This window comes from Bos mutus, chromosome 8, assembly GCF_027580195.1.
Source record: "Bos mutus isolate GX-2022 chromosome 8, NWIPB_WYAK_1.1, whole genome shotgun sequence".
In the NCBI taxonomy this organism is placed as follows: domain Eukaryota; kingdom Metazoa; phylum Chordata; class Mammalia; order Artiodactyla; family Bovidae; genus Bos; species Bos mutus.
The window spans coordinates 17,275,544-17,289,010 of NC_091624.1; the positions used below are offsets into that span (position 1 = coordinate 17,275,544).

The 13,467-nt window shown below is 42.0% G+C and overlaps 1 long non-coding RNA gene across 4 annotated transcripts in view; it reads right to left on the reverse strand.

Moving 5' to 3' along the window:
• LOC138988866 (uncharacterized) overlaps positions 1-13,467 on the reverse strand; it is a 325,118-nt gene that overhangs the window by 206,471 nt on the left and 105,180 nt on the right. For 3 of the 4 annotated variants that reach the window (XR_011465054.1, XR_011465053.1, XR_011465051.1), the window contains 2 exons: positions 4,853-4,951; positions 2,687-3,167 (listed from right to left, as the gene is read on the reverse strand). This is a non-coding gene — a long non-coding RNA (uncharacterized lncRNA). Of the gene's footprint in view, positions 1-2,686; positions 3,168-4,852; positions 4,952-13,467 lie in introns of those variants that run through there. The other variant, XR_011465052.1, reaches the window with a different exon arrangement.

The window sequence follows — 13,467 nt, forward strand, 5'->3', positions numbered from 1 at the left end:
CTCATGCTCCATTTATTCCCTCTGACTCATTTCCCCACTTATAAATCATTTATTCTCTCATTGATTCATTCATTCAGTGAATACTCAGAAAATATAAGACAGGCTGCCTTCAAGGAGTTTAAAAAATATACTTGCAGGTAAAGCAATAACCTAACACATTACCCCCTAAAAGCACAAATCATGCTGAAGAGAGAGATCTCATGGGCGAAAGCTCATGAATGGGGTAACGAATGTACTAGGTCTTGAAGAATGAACAAGCTCCAACTCAGAGGAAGGAATCTGTGCTTCATTTTAAATATTTTCATACTTTTGCTTAAAGTTTCATGCCACTCCTTGAGATATTGAGGGGACAGATAGTAAGATAGTGAGTAACTCTGATTTTCCAAAGTTCAGAGTCCACTGATTGAAAAGAGATAGGGCAATTAATCCACATAAAAACAAACAAACAAAAAAAGATTTCCTTCAACTGTGGAGAAAGTTCCGTTACCCACTGGGGTAATTGTTTAAGCTGGGTTGGGTCTTTGCAGGGGGATGTGGGCAGAACGGACTGCTCTGAGTAGGATGACCAACCATCCCAGTTTTTCCACTTTTTGCACTGAAAGTCCTTTCCTCCAAGCAACCTTCCTCTCTTAGCTACCCTCAAGTCAGCACCAAGTTTCCAACACCTTCACAGGCTTACTTCATCTGATTCATACAATAAACTGCTGTGATTCAAGATGTTGGTATCCCCACCTTCCAGATGGTAAAACTGAGGAACCAAGAAGTCCAATGACTGCTAAAGATCACAAACTTAAAGAAAGTGGCAGAGCCAGGATTCAGTCCCAGATCTGGCCTCTTTGATCTTGAGCCACCTCCAATAACCCCACTCCATGCCTGGTGCTTCTCTGCATAGATGGACACAAAAACAAAAGTGGTGGAGCAGGCATATTGGAAATTCAGGCTCTCTGTGCACAGAGTGACTGAAAAGAGACCAGGAAATCTTGAGTTTGTTGATGCCCGGCTCTAAACCAAGGAGCCAAGGAGCCCAATTATAAGAAGAAAGATGAAGCAGCATATACACGGGGTATTCAGGGTCTCATGGAACTGTTTGCAGGTTATGATGAATTTTCCATTTAACCAGATAGGAGATTATAGATACAGACATAGATGCAGATACACATACAGATGTAGTTATAGACACAGATATGGTCACTGCAGGTTTTTAGCAAAAAGTTTGTAATTCTTTATCAAGGATACTAAAGATTATCTGCATATCCAGTACAAAGTAGAAACTTCTGAGGCCCTTTGCAACCTTGGAAGAAGACAGTTTTTGGACTCAAAAGAAATGATACATATTTCTAGAAAAATCTTCACATACGCGTGCCCTGCTAGAGTTTGGCTTTCTTTCTTTTTTTTTTTTTTTTAATGTAGAAATTCTATAAAAGAGAAAGAAAAAAGAGCTAGGAGAACATGAAGCAAAAGGGAAACATGGGGGTGATGGACATAATACAAGAGGGGAAGGTAGGAAGGAAAGAAAGAAAAAGGAGAGCTGGACCTGCGTGGTGAGAAACGAGAACAGATAAATGAGGAACGACAGCACGGAAAGTCCTGGAGAGCTCAATTAATTAGTTATTGTCCATTTCCTTGAGAGACCTCTAACAAATCTGTCCTTGTCAGTGACAGGAAATCTTTTTGAATTCTGTGTAAAAGGATATTAATGGCGGTGGTAAGCTTCAACACCCCTGCACGGTGACACGCGGAGGTGGTGGAAGTTTCTGGAGGTCATCCCAGCAGCCAGCCTGGACGCACAAGCAGCCCCTCTGCCCTGCGCACAAGGAGAACTTCCCCAGCCCACAGACTGTCAACCCTCTCTCCTCGACTGGTACATCAGGAGGCTGACATTTAATACCCTAAGGATATAGATGTTTGAGAGCTGGTTATTGTAACAAAGGAGGCCATCGAAACTCTGCAAGACCAAATGGATCAGATAAAGCTGACACAGAGATAAATCTGTTTTACATCCATTCTTGCACAAGTTTTGCTAATCTATGTAGTTATAGCTTTCCCACTGAAGAGGAAAAAAAATAAAAAATAACCCACCACATGTCGGCAAGTCCACATCAGCGTTCCTATTTTTAATCTCTGAGGTATAACATTCTAGGCAAAGACCATTTTTGTGCTGACTTTTGCATGAACTCCATTAACAAAGGATGACACAGGAAGAAAATGAGAAAGGAGGATCAGAGAGGGGAGGAAAGGGGGGTAAAGAGAGAGAAGGAGAGAGGATTTCTTCTTGAATGGCTATAGAAATGCAGTTTTTTCCTCAAATGAATGAATCCTGCCCCATCATTGAGACAGGATCCCTTCTCTCCCAGTCAGTCAGACACCTACTCTTCATTAGCCAGTATTTATGCTGCCAGATTGGACTTTCATATGGGAGCCTGAAGCACAAATGGTACAGATGGCAGGAAAGCTCTCATGAGATTGATAACGATGAAGAAAGATGCCACATTAAGTCAGAAGGTGCCACTGTTAACATCCCAGCTCAGAGGAGGATATTTCTAGCAAGTACTCCCCTCCCAGGGCTGCTTTTCTTCTGGCTTCAAGTAAAATTCATTCCCCTCCCCAGAAGCTCTCCACCCCACCGAATTGCTGGCAAGTGAGTGATACATTCGCTGGAGTCTCTTTGGTATGTCAACTGATTTCTCCTCAGATACTTAACCTTTGCTTTCCAGAGGTGGTTGAGATCCTAGCAGTGAAAGGGGGCTGGAGGGAAAAGGAAGGGTGGGGGACGGCATTTCAATCCCTGTTTCCCTCAACAAAGGCACCACTATAAGAAGCTCCGTGCGGGAAATCTGAATGGTATTTATTGTTTCCATCCGGGGCCTCATTGCATCTGCTGTCTTTCAGAGACAGGCACTGAGTTCATAAAACCAGGGCCCCGTCTCAAACACTTTGGACAGAAGGCAGTCTCCAAGGTGTAGGACCGAGGGTTTCATGGGCAAGTCAGCACCACCGGACGATCACAGTGAGGGGCCTTTGCTGCTGGGATAGAAGAGGGCCCTCTAAGGACCCATTGTCAGAGGAGACACCATGATTCTTTGGAATCTTCAGCTGCTGGCTCAGACAGTCGGTTCCTCATTCAAATGAAAACACAAGTCCTCATCCATGAAGTTCAAGCCTTTCGACTGAAAAGGTTTAAAAAGAATCCACTTTTCAAAAGAAAAAAAAAGACAACAACTTGTCCTGATTTTTCATTTTTTCATCTCTAAGGGCCTGGTCACTGATTTTATCTCTGGCATCAAAGCTGAGACTGAGTTTTCTGGTTCCTCCAGACATTCCGGCCTCCGTAGATGGCAACCTGACACCAGCCCAGGAAAGGAGAGTGGGGGAAGTTCTCTAGCCCACAGAGCAATCAGATCAGGAAAGTGTCTCCCTTGTTCAGCAAGAGTCAGCCAGAAGCCCAACCAACAGAATAGGGCATAATGGGACTTGCAACTTCAAAAAATCTGGCAGCTCTGGCCCAATCTGAATGATATATTATCAGAGGTCTGTTCTAGAAAACACAGGCCGGGAGACAAAGGGAGGCCACATCAAGAGCCCCAGTGCAGCAATCACAAATTCACATTGGTGTGTAAGCATTTAATTAGCTTCCTGGATTCACAAGAACTCCAGTCAATTTAAGACACTCTAGGCAGTTCCTTCCAGATTCTACCAGCCAACTCAGAAGCTTGGACCTAGAATGCCTACCGCCTGGGAAGGGTATTTGGAGAAACTTAATTGAAGGGAATTCCTATTTTTATGTCTATATGATGTACCATCAGTATTTCCTCCCCTACAAAAATACACTGAGGGGCCACTAGTCCAAATAACTGGTTTAAATCTGTAAATTACAGCACTGCTTCAAGGAACTTTTAAGGTCATTTTGTGTCTACAGGAAAGTTAGATGGCATCATAAAATTTTTAGAGCTAATGTAATCTTTATACAGTGGATTCAACTCAACTGACGAGATGGGTTTGAGGCATTACCCTTCTCTCCCCCTTTCTTCTGACCATCCTGGAGTCCTTAGGCAGAATTACTGCTCTAGAAGCATTCACACCATGACTACACAAAACATCTTCCTCCCTGCAGGTCTCAGAACCTAGGTCTTCATCTCCCTCCCCTCCACCAAGAGAAGGGATTGCTAAATATGGTTAATTTTCTGAGTCGGTTGCATTTCTGCTGTGGAATCTAATCCTCTTTCACATCTCCTGTGTGTATTTCTTCTTGGCGCTCTGGTCTTTGGTGACCTTCTCATACCGTTTCATTAAATGCCCTCCGCCTCGGTAAATTACAGTACTTTGAAGCCTTGGAGTTTAGCATATAAAAAAGCAAGAGGCTCTGTATACTGCCTTGGGATAAGGTGTGATGAAAATCCCATACAAGCTGAACTGTACTTCCTAATCAAATGGGTGTAACAGATGGCTGCTGGAGCAAACCATCACAATGGAAATATCTGCAGTTCTCATGGTAACGGAATCTGCCAGGTCTGAGGGATTTGCTGTTTTTCAGGACATCTGAGCTGCAATCTCTTTCGAGCTGTCTAGCAGTCTCCGTCTCGCTCGCTCTCACTCTCTCAGCATGATGGAGATAGAGTTGAAAGGTGGAGCCCGATTTTGCATTCCAGCTGTGATTAAAGACACAGGCACACATCCTGGGAGATAATGCACTGCATATTCATCACGCTATCTAGAACCTCTTTAGCTACTGGGACACGACTGTCATGCAATTACAATATGCCTTCTTCAGGAGCAAAGTGGGGGGCTGGGATGAAGAAGATCAGAGGAACAACAGACAGGGAGAATGGGAGGAATTAAGATGCATGGGACGTACCTTGTAATAAAGATATGGAGCGATATTAAAACTAGCAGTTGTTTCCACTTCGGGGCAGCATGTCAAGATGACTTAACGTAGCAGGATAAAACATCTGGCCTAGGGAAAAAAAAAAAAATACGTGATGTTGAATTTCCAAATCGTAGACTATGTGGAAGAAAAACAACAGATAAGCAACTGTGTACCTTCCCAATAAGTGAAAGCATGTGGAAGATTTCCTTACCCTCTGCAATCAGAAAGGAGATCCATCTCATAAGGGGAGGTTCGTGTATAGACACTGAGCTTTCATTATAAATCGAAGGTTTGGGCTTAAACCCACAGGACTACATTAGAAACGGGTTTTTTATTATTTTTTTTCCCCTCATGCCATTCATAACCTTCTGATTTTACAACAGTGCTCGGGAAGGGGGAAATAATCAGTCACAGTTCTATTTTATTAAAGGCTTTTCCTCCAAATCCCTATCGATTTAAAGAAATAAGGAAAAGTATACTGTCTTCTTTGCTATAGTACCTGCTAGCTGACACACACACACAGACAGGGTTGATTCACAGCTGCCTGGTCCCTTGGGTATTTGAGCTTGAAGATCAGACAACATATAAGAATTCAGCCATGACTCAAAATGGAAACAAAGAAGACCATTCTTAGCAAAGCCTGCAATGTGAAATGAAAAACTACAGGCTGGAGGCTGGAGCCCCCTAGCACGCTTCCCCACCCCATTGTCCTTGAGGGCACTACTGTTAAATACATATGACAGCCAAAGAGATGAGGAGAATAGTCTCCAGAAAGCAGTGATTGGATCTCCCTTTTCATGAGGTAGAATAGCCAGGACTATGTAAGCCTCTAAGTAGCACTTGAGAGCAGGTCCCGTAAGGCAGCTTTGTCTCCCCCTCATACGGCGCCTGAAGAACATATTATATTATATAACCTTTCTCCAAGCCCGCCCCACTCTGCCTGAGACCCTCTTCCTTTAGAAGCCTGCTAATAACAACTTGTGGATGACGATCTCCATCTTAACAAGCCGGATTAGTTAGTTTCAAGCAATGAACTGAAGCCATTTGTGCAGATGCTAATCAAAAAAAGAAAAAGGAAAAAAAAAAAAATTATAAAAGCCCCATGTGCCTCGTTCTCTTGTAAGTACAATATAGATAAAGAGGAGGGTGGCCCACGGCCACATCTGTGAGCTGACCTCTAAGGCACACAAAGGTTTCGAGGGGCCACAGAGTTAGAAAAGGAGGAAAAGAGGGTTTGGATCAAGCCAGCAGCAGACAACGGAGGCTCTGAAAGGGCAGTGATTGGGGAACCGTCTGAAGCTTTTTTTCTTAGAAATCATTCTTTCGTTGTCTCCCATGGGGGCTTTGCTTTTTGACAAACACTTCTCAGCTCCTAGCACAGAGCCTGGCATGGCGTAGGGGGTTGGCAGGGTGGAGGGATGAGCGTGGAGGGATGGATGTATAAGGAAAGATGCCCAAATGTCAAAATGTCAAAACCAAACAAATCCCACTGGTCTGTAATCATCCTCTTTCCTCCCCACACCAAGAACATAAAATTGCATGAAACGTCAGAGTCAGCACATTTGGAGAGGTACTCTGCGTCTTCAGAGATCAATGGCCAGATTGACTATTAACATTCAACCACAACTGGCACTCTTAAAACCTACACACAAAAAGGAGAGCTACTCAGATGATGCTTCAGACTTGGAATATTGCAGAACATTTAAGCCCATTAAAAAAAAAAAATCTGTCATTTCATCAGCTTCTCTGACAGCTTCTCTGCCTTTTTCTATACCACAACTAGGAAACTGACTCATGAAGAAAGGAATGTTTCGTTTCCTTTAAAATAGTCTAGGAATAACATAATATACACTCTGTTACATATGGGATCTGAGTGTGTAATCAGGGTGAGAGAAAAAAATACCAATTTTGAGAGAGAACACCAGCTCTCACATTCCAGAGAGTGCAACACACACACACCCAGAGCTTCCAGCAGCTTCTTGAATCTCAACTGCCCTTCAGAGTACATATTGCTTTTTTAGGAATTCTCTAAGCCAAATGTTTGTTGGAATGCTAACCTCCTCAGAAGGTCAGGATGTCTTGCCGAGATCATTCAGTTAGAAGACACCCAACTGCCCTACAAGTTAGAAAAGGGTAAGTTTGAGAATTGAAATTATTCTTTAAGAGTAAAACATAAAAGTTGTCTCTGTGGATAACACTCATCTCTAACAGTCATCACAAAGAATATTTTTGTACAAGAAAGTTGCAGTCAACCTCAAAAAGATCCCACTATAACTCCAAAAGGTTCCTTCTACAATTTATAGATATTTCAAATCCAAAATATTAGGAAACTAATATATATATATATATATATATAGTAAATTTATATATAAATATATATATATATTATATATATTCAAGTCCTATTACTTTTGATTCCCATAGATTTTTTTGGTTTACTGCCAAAGGATCAAGCTTCCCAGGTGGCACTAGTGGTAAGGTACTCGCCTGCCAATGCAGGAGACATAGGAGACGTGGGTTCAATCCCTGGGTCAGGAAGATGCCCTGGAGGAGGGCATGGAAACCCATTCTAGTATTCTTGCCTGTAGAATCTCATGGACAGAGGAGCCTGGTGTACAGGGTTGCAAAGACTTAATTGACTTAGCACACACGACAAAGGATCATCTTATTTTTTCACGTCTCTGTCAACACAAGTGAAGGAAGGGCATTTTGTGGGGTTGCTATTCCCAATAAGCTTGAGAATCAACTTTGTTTCAGGCCTCACCCACTGCCCTGAAGTGTTCAAAGCCCAGTAGGACAGACCTGTTCTTTCAGAGGACGATCTTTATTGCCAACCTTCTCTGGAGTGGTTCGCTTGGAACTGAACTGGAGTATTTTTATTGCAATTGAGTTAGCTGAGCCCAAATAGGAAACTATTGCACCCAACACCCTGCGAAGCACTGCACGGACAACAAAAATGAGTCCGTACCTTCTTGTCCCCGAGGAGTTCACGATCGGCTAGGACAGGTAAGACCAGATTACTAATGTTGACAACATCTGGCTGCACAACAGAGCACCACAAAAGAGGTATAATCCAAGCATCCAAGCAGAGTCAAAGGAGGCATTATAAAAGGCTCCATGTGAAATGCAAAGGTTGATGAGCCTTGAAGGGCTATAAGTAAGATTTCAACAGATTGGGGCATGGACGAGGATATTCCAAATACAGGAAATGACAAGAGTCTGGATGCAGAAAAGCGTTGTGACTAGTTTGGGCACGCTGAAGGGACCTGTTTGTCTGAGGTCAGAGTACAGGGACGTTTAGGTGGGAGAATTAGAGAAGGTGGGATGTGATCCCAGGAGCATTTGGGCACCACTGACCTTCACTAGGCTCACAAAACACCTTGCTCTGTGAGAAGTCCAAGGATGCTCCAAGCAAGGAACACTCCTATGGGTCTGTAACCAACAGGAAATCCACAAGGGCACTAAATTTGCATAAAGCACCCCCATTTTTAAGAAACATACTCTCTGAAAGCATGAACCTTTAAGAGTCAAACCAGTAAATTGCAAAACCTGTCCCATTCTGTGCATCTTCGGAAATAAATAAACTTTCTATTTCAATATTTGGCATCGTGACAAGATCTAAGAGGAACCAGAGAGATAATTAATAAGGGCATGAGGGGAAAGTGCAATTAAAAATGGCAAAGACTACTCCATCAATAAGTGCTTCATACTGAGACAGATTATTACTGCGATCTCCAGCTTCAAACCCGAAATCAAGTAACTCTGAATGGATAATTTGACCATTATGGCGGGGAGGTGGGGAGGGCGGAGCGGGGGGAAAGCATCATGGTTCCCAGCCTCTAAATTACAGGAGAAACAAGATTCTATTCTGACCTCACCTTTCTGTCTCTAAACCAACACAATACTCACAGCTTAGTCCCAGTTGGCATAACTTCTATAACCTCAAGTTTTAATGTTGTCCGTCAGATTCTTAACCAGAAGAGGAAGTCAGACTGAGAATGCCTCTAGAAGAGCCTTTTCTAGGGAACTAAAAAAAAGGAATTTTTTTTTCCCTAGGAAACAAGGAAGACAAACTCTCTTTATCTAAATAAGGGCCTTTGTCAGAAATAAAAACTAGCTGGAGCAAATCTGAAAGCTCCAGCCCCACCAGGCCTGGAGATGTCTGAACCTCTGGCCCAGTTTACAGAGGCTACTTAAAGATGTTAGCCTCTCTAAAAAAGCAGTTCACATGTTTGCCACTCCTCAGAGAACTTTTGGCTTCTGCCTTTTTGAACGGAATGGTTCAATATGGAATCTCTTCCTGCAACTTAATTTAAGAGCTGAATGCAAAGTATAAGAAGATAAGGTCACAAGGACATGGATATTTCTCCAGAAAGCGATCACACACCCTGAGATCCCGAAAGTGGAGATTTAATTGGACACAGTAGGTTTTGCTACTGTTGCAACGTGGAAATATATTATTTTAAAAAAGGCCAGTGACCACAGCAGGCACAGCAGTCAGAAAAAATTTTTTTGACTTTCAATTATTGCCTCAGATGGAAACAACTGCTTATGTCAATCTCAAATGGCTGTGAGTAGCTTCATTATTTCATAATCATCATCGTTGCTGTCATCCTGCCCTATATTTATCTAGCCATCTTAAAAAGGGACAATGACCAGAGAGAGAAAAACTATGCTCTTTTGATCTTTGGTTAAGGAGGTCCACTGAAATGAAAATGGGATGAACACCTCTTGACTATCATTTCTGCTCAAAATATTGTGGTCACCTTCGTTTTAGTCAGGGTTTGGCAAACTACACCCACAGTCCAAATCTAGATCACTGCCTGTATTTGTAAATAAAGCTTTATTGGAACCCAGACACACTCATCACTGATGTATTATAAACGGTTGTTTTTGCAGTAGAATGACAGAATTCAGTGGTTAATGATGGAGGCTGTGTGACCTGCAAAACTTAAAATGTTTACTAGCTGGCCCCTTACTTTGCCAACCCCTGCTTTAAAGCATCGTCATCCTTATCATCATTATCCCTTCCATCTGCAGAGGGCATGGCTGTCAGAGGGGCTTCCCAGGTGGCATGGTGGTAAAGAATTTACCTGCCAGTGCAAGAGACACGGAATTGATCCCTGGGTCAGGAAGATCTCCTGGAGGAGGAAATGGCAACCCACTTTAGTTTTCTTGCTGGGAAAATCCCATGGACAGAGGCACCTGGCGAACTACAGTCCATGGGGTCACAAAGAGTCGCTATAAAGATGGAGATAACTGCAGTGACCAGAGACCTACCAGACCAGTGTCACTTGTCTGTGAGAGATTCAGACTTGGCACCTCCTCATGTTGGGACACTCGGGGTAAGAACGCCACTTTATGTGTGAGAGTGAGGACCAGTGCTCCTGGTTTTCATCAAGAATGAAAGGCACTAGGCTTGACCCATAGACGGGTGATTCATGGGGAAATGACAGCAAGGGTTGTTAAACTTGGAAATTGCATATTAAACCACCGTGTGTTAATACATTTATAACTGTACATATTCTCACCCATCTGGAGTGGAAATATGTAAATGGAGAAACATAAAAGTTGAGAACATTAACCTGATTGTGCTCTTGGAAATTGCAGCAGCAGGACAATATACTGAAAATGATTTAGAGTTTAAATAATTGAGTTTAAACTCAAACCTGAGTTCAAATCCAGACATCCATTAGCTATCTATCTTTGGGCAAATTTCTTACCCTCTCTGAGCTTCAGTTTCTTCATCTTTAAAATGCAAATGTTAATAGATAACACTTTTCAGGGTTGCTGTAAAAATGGAAAGCAATAATTCCTGAATAATATCTGGCACAGTGCAATAAATGCTCAAGAAATGGCAAAGGTAAGCTGAGCGCCGAAGAATTGTTGCTTTTGAACTGTGGTGTTGGAGAAGACTCTTGAGAGTCCCTTGGACTGCAAGGAGATCCAACCAGTCCATTCTGAAGGAGATCAGCCCTGGGATTTCTTTGGAAGGAATGATGCTAAAGCTGAAACTCCAGGACTTTGGCCACCTCATGCGAAGAGTTGACTCATTGGAAAAGACTCTGATGCTGGGAGGGATTGGGGGCAGGAGGAGAAGGGGACGACAGAGGATGAGATGGCTGGATGGCATCACCGACTCTATAGACGTGAGTTTGAGTGAACTCCGGGAGTTGGTGATGGACAGGGAGGCCTGGCGTGCTGCGATTCATGGGGTCGCAAAGAGTCGGACACGACTGAGCGACTGAACTGAACTGAACTGAATAACTATTACAGTATTTGGCTTCAACTAAGACAGCAGGAAAGTTCCTTCCTAAGAAAGGCTGATTTAAATGTCATTAGAGAATGGGAGAAAATAACAACAAATGAAACAACTGACAAAGGCTTAATTTCCAAAATATACAAGCAGCTCATACAACTCAATACCAGACAATCCAATCAACAAGTGGGAAAAAGACCTAAACAGACATTCCTCCAAAGAAGACATACAGATGGCTAACAAACACATGAAAACATGCTCAACATTACTCATTATTAGAGAAATGCAAATCAAAACTACAATGAGATATCACCTCACACCAGTCAGAATGGCCATTATCAAAAGGTATACAAACAAAAAATGCTGGAGAGGGTGTGGAGAAAAGGGAACCCTCTTGCACTGTTAGTCGGAATGTAAATTGATATAGCCACTATGGAAGACAGTTTGGAGATTCCTTAAAAAACTAGGAATAAAACCACCATATGACCCAGCAATCCCACTCCAAGGCATATATCCTGAGAAAACCAAAATTGAAAAAGACACATGTACCCCCAATATTCATTGCAGCGCTATTTACAATAGCTAGAACATGGAAGCAACCCAGATGTCCATTGACAGATGAATGGATAAAGAAGTTGCAGTACATATACACAATGGAATATTACTCAGCCACATTTGAGTCAGTTCTAATGAGGTGGATGAGCCTAGAGCCTATTATACAGAGTGAAGTGAGTCAGAAAGAGAAAAACAAATATCATATACTAATGCATATATACAGAATCTAGGAAGATGATACCAAAGAATTTATTTCCAGGGCAGCAATGGAGAAACAGACATAGAGAACTGACTTATGGACATGGGGAGAGGGGAGGAGAGGGTGAGATGCATGGAGAGAGTAACATGGAAACGTACATTACCATATGTAAAATAAGGTAGCCAATGGGAATTTGCTGTATGTCTCAGGGAACTCAAACAGGGGTTCTGTATCAACCTAGAGGGATGGGGAGGGAAATGGGAGGGAGGTTTAAAAAGGAGGGGACATCTATATACCTATAATTCCTGTTAAGGTTTGACAGAAAACAACAAAATTCTGTAAAGCAATTACTCTTCAATTAAAAAATAAATAAAATTTTAAAAAAGAAAAAAAATAAATTTTCTTAGTAAATAGGACTAATATTCCCCAAATGAGATACTTCTGTATCCAATGTGCTCTGAACATTATGCTTAAAAATAGTATAGCTTGTATTTTCACATTGCTTCTCCTCTCAAAGCTTCTTCAAATAAACTCAGTATCTCTTGTGTATAAAGCAGGGCATAAGGGTCTTTATTTGCCCATTTTACAGATGAAAAAAGTAAAGTCATACATAGAGTCCTATAGTTAATGAGTTAAGCTGAGACCCTATCTCTCCTCCTCATGGCCCAAGGCACTTAGTACTACCCTGGATGTTATGTAATGGTCTTTTAACTAACCAGATCTCTAACATCCTGGGGAAGGAAGAGACCCAATTAGAAAGGTACAGTGGAAGGAATGAGAACTAGGGCAGAAGACCTGGGGAAGAAAGCAAGACACTCAAGAAAGCAAGACTCTAACAGAATTATGATGCTTCAGACTGCAGACAAATGCAATGTGCCTTTAAAAAGGACCACATCTATACCTCTATATTGCTTACTATCTGAAAGTAAGCCAGAGGGATGTACATAGTGAGATTTTTGTCTCATTTCAGGAAGGATACAGGATAAAGATTCTGTGCCAGTAATCTTCCTTGGATTAATGGTTTCTCTTTTATCTGCTGTATTTCTGCTCAGATGTCTCTTCTTTGAATGAGTCAGAGGAATGCAAATGCTGGGCGCAGTCCGCCTGAAATATTTAAATCCAGTTTTGCAATGTTTTGCAGGTTTTGAGGGACAAATTACACACACACACACAGAGGATGGAGGAATGGCAGATGAGAATTACAGATATATCAGCCAGCGATACAAAAACGTGGTATTTCAATTTGACAACAAACTCATTTTTCCTTTTCCATTTCTTTGTTTCTCCAGATCAACATTTTAGAGGTTTGATATGAGTGGAAGGAATCTGCAACATTCTTTTGTGAGGCTCGGAATCTCATCAAGAATGTATCTGACTACACAGAAAACTGATTTTCTTTTGGCTCCCAAATGACAAGACTTCATTATGCAATGAGCACGTCCCTGGAGAAAGCATTCTCTACATACTGAGAGAGAGAAGGTGGGACAGGTTGGACAGTTGGACATGATTTGTTGCATTTTCTCAATCTCTCCTTTTATGGATACACTCTGAACTCTTTATTCTTACGTTCAGTCATAGTCTTGCAGGCAG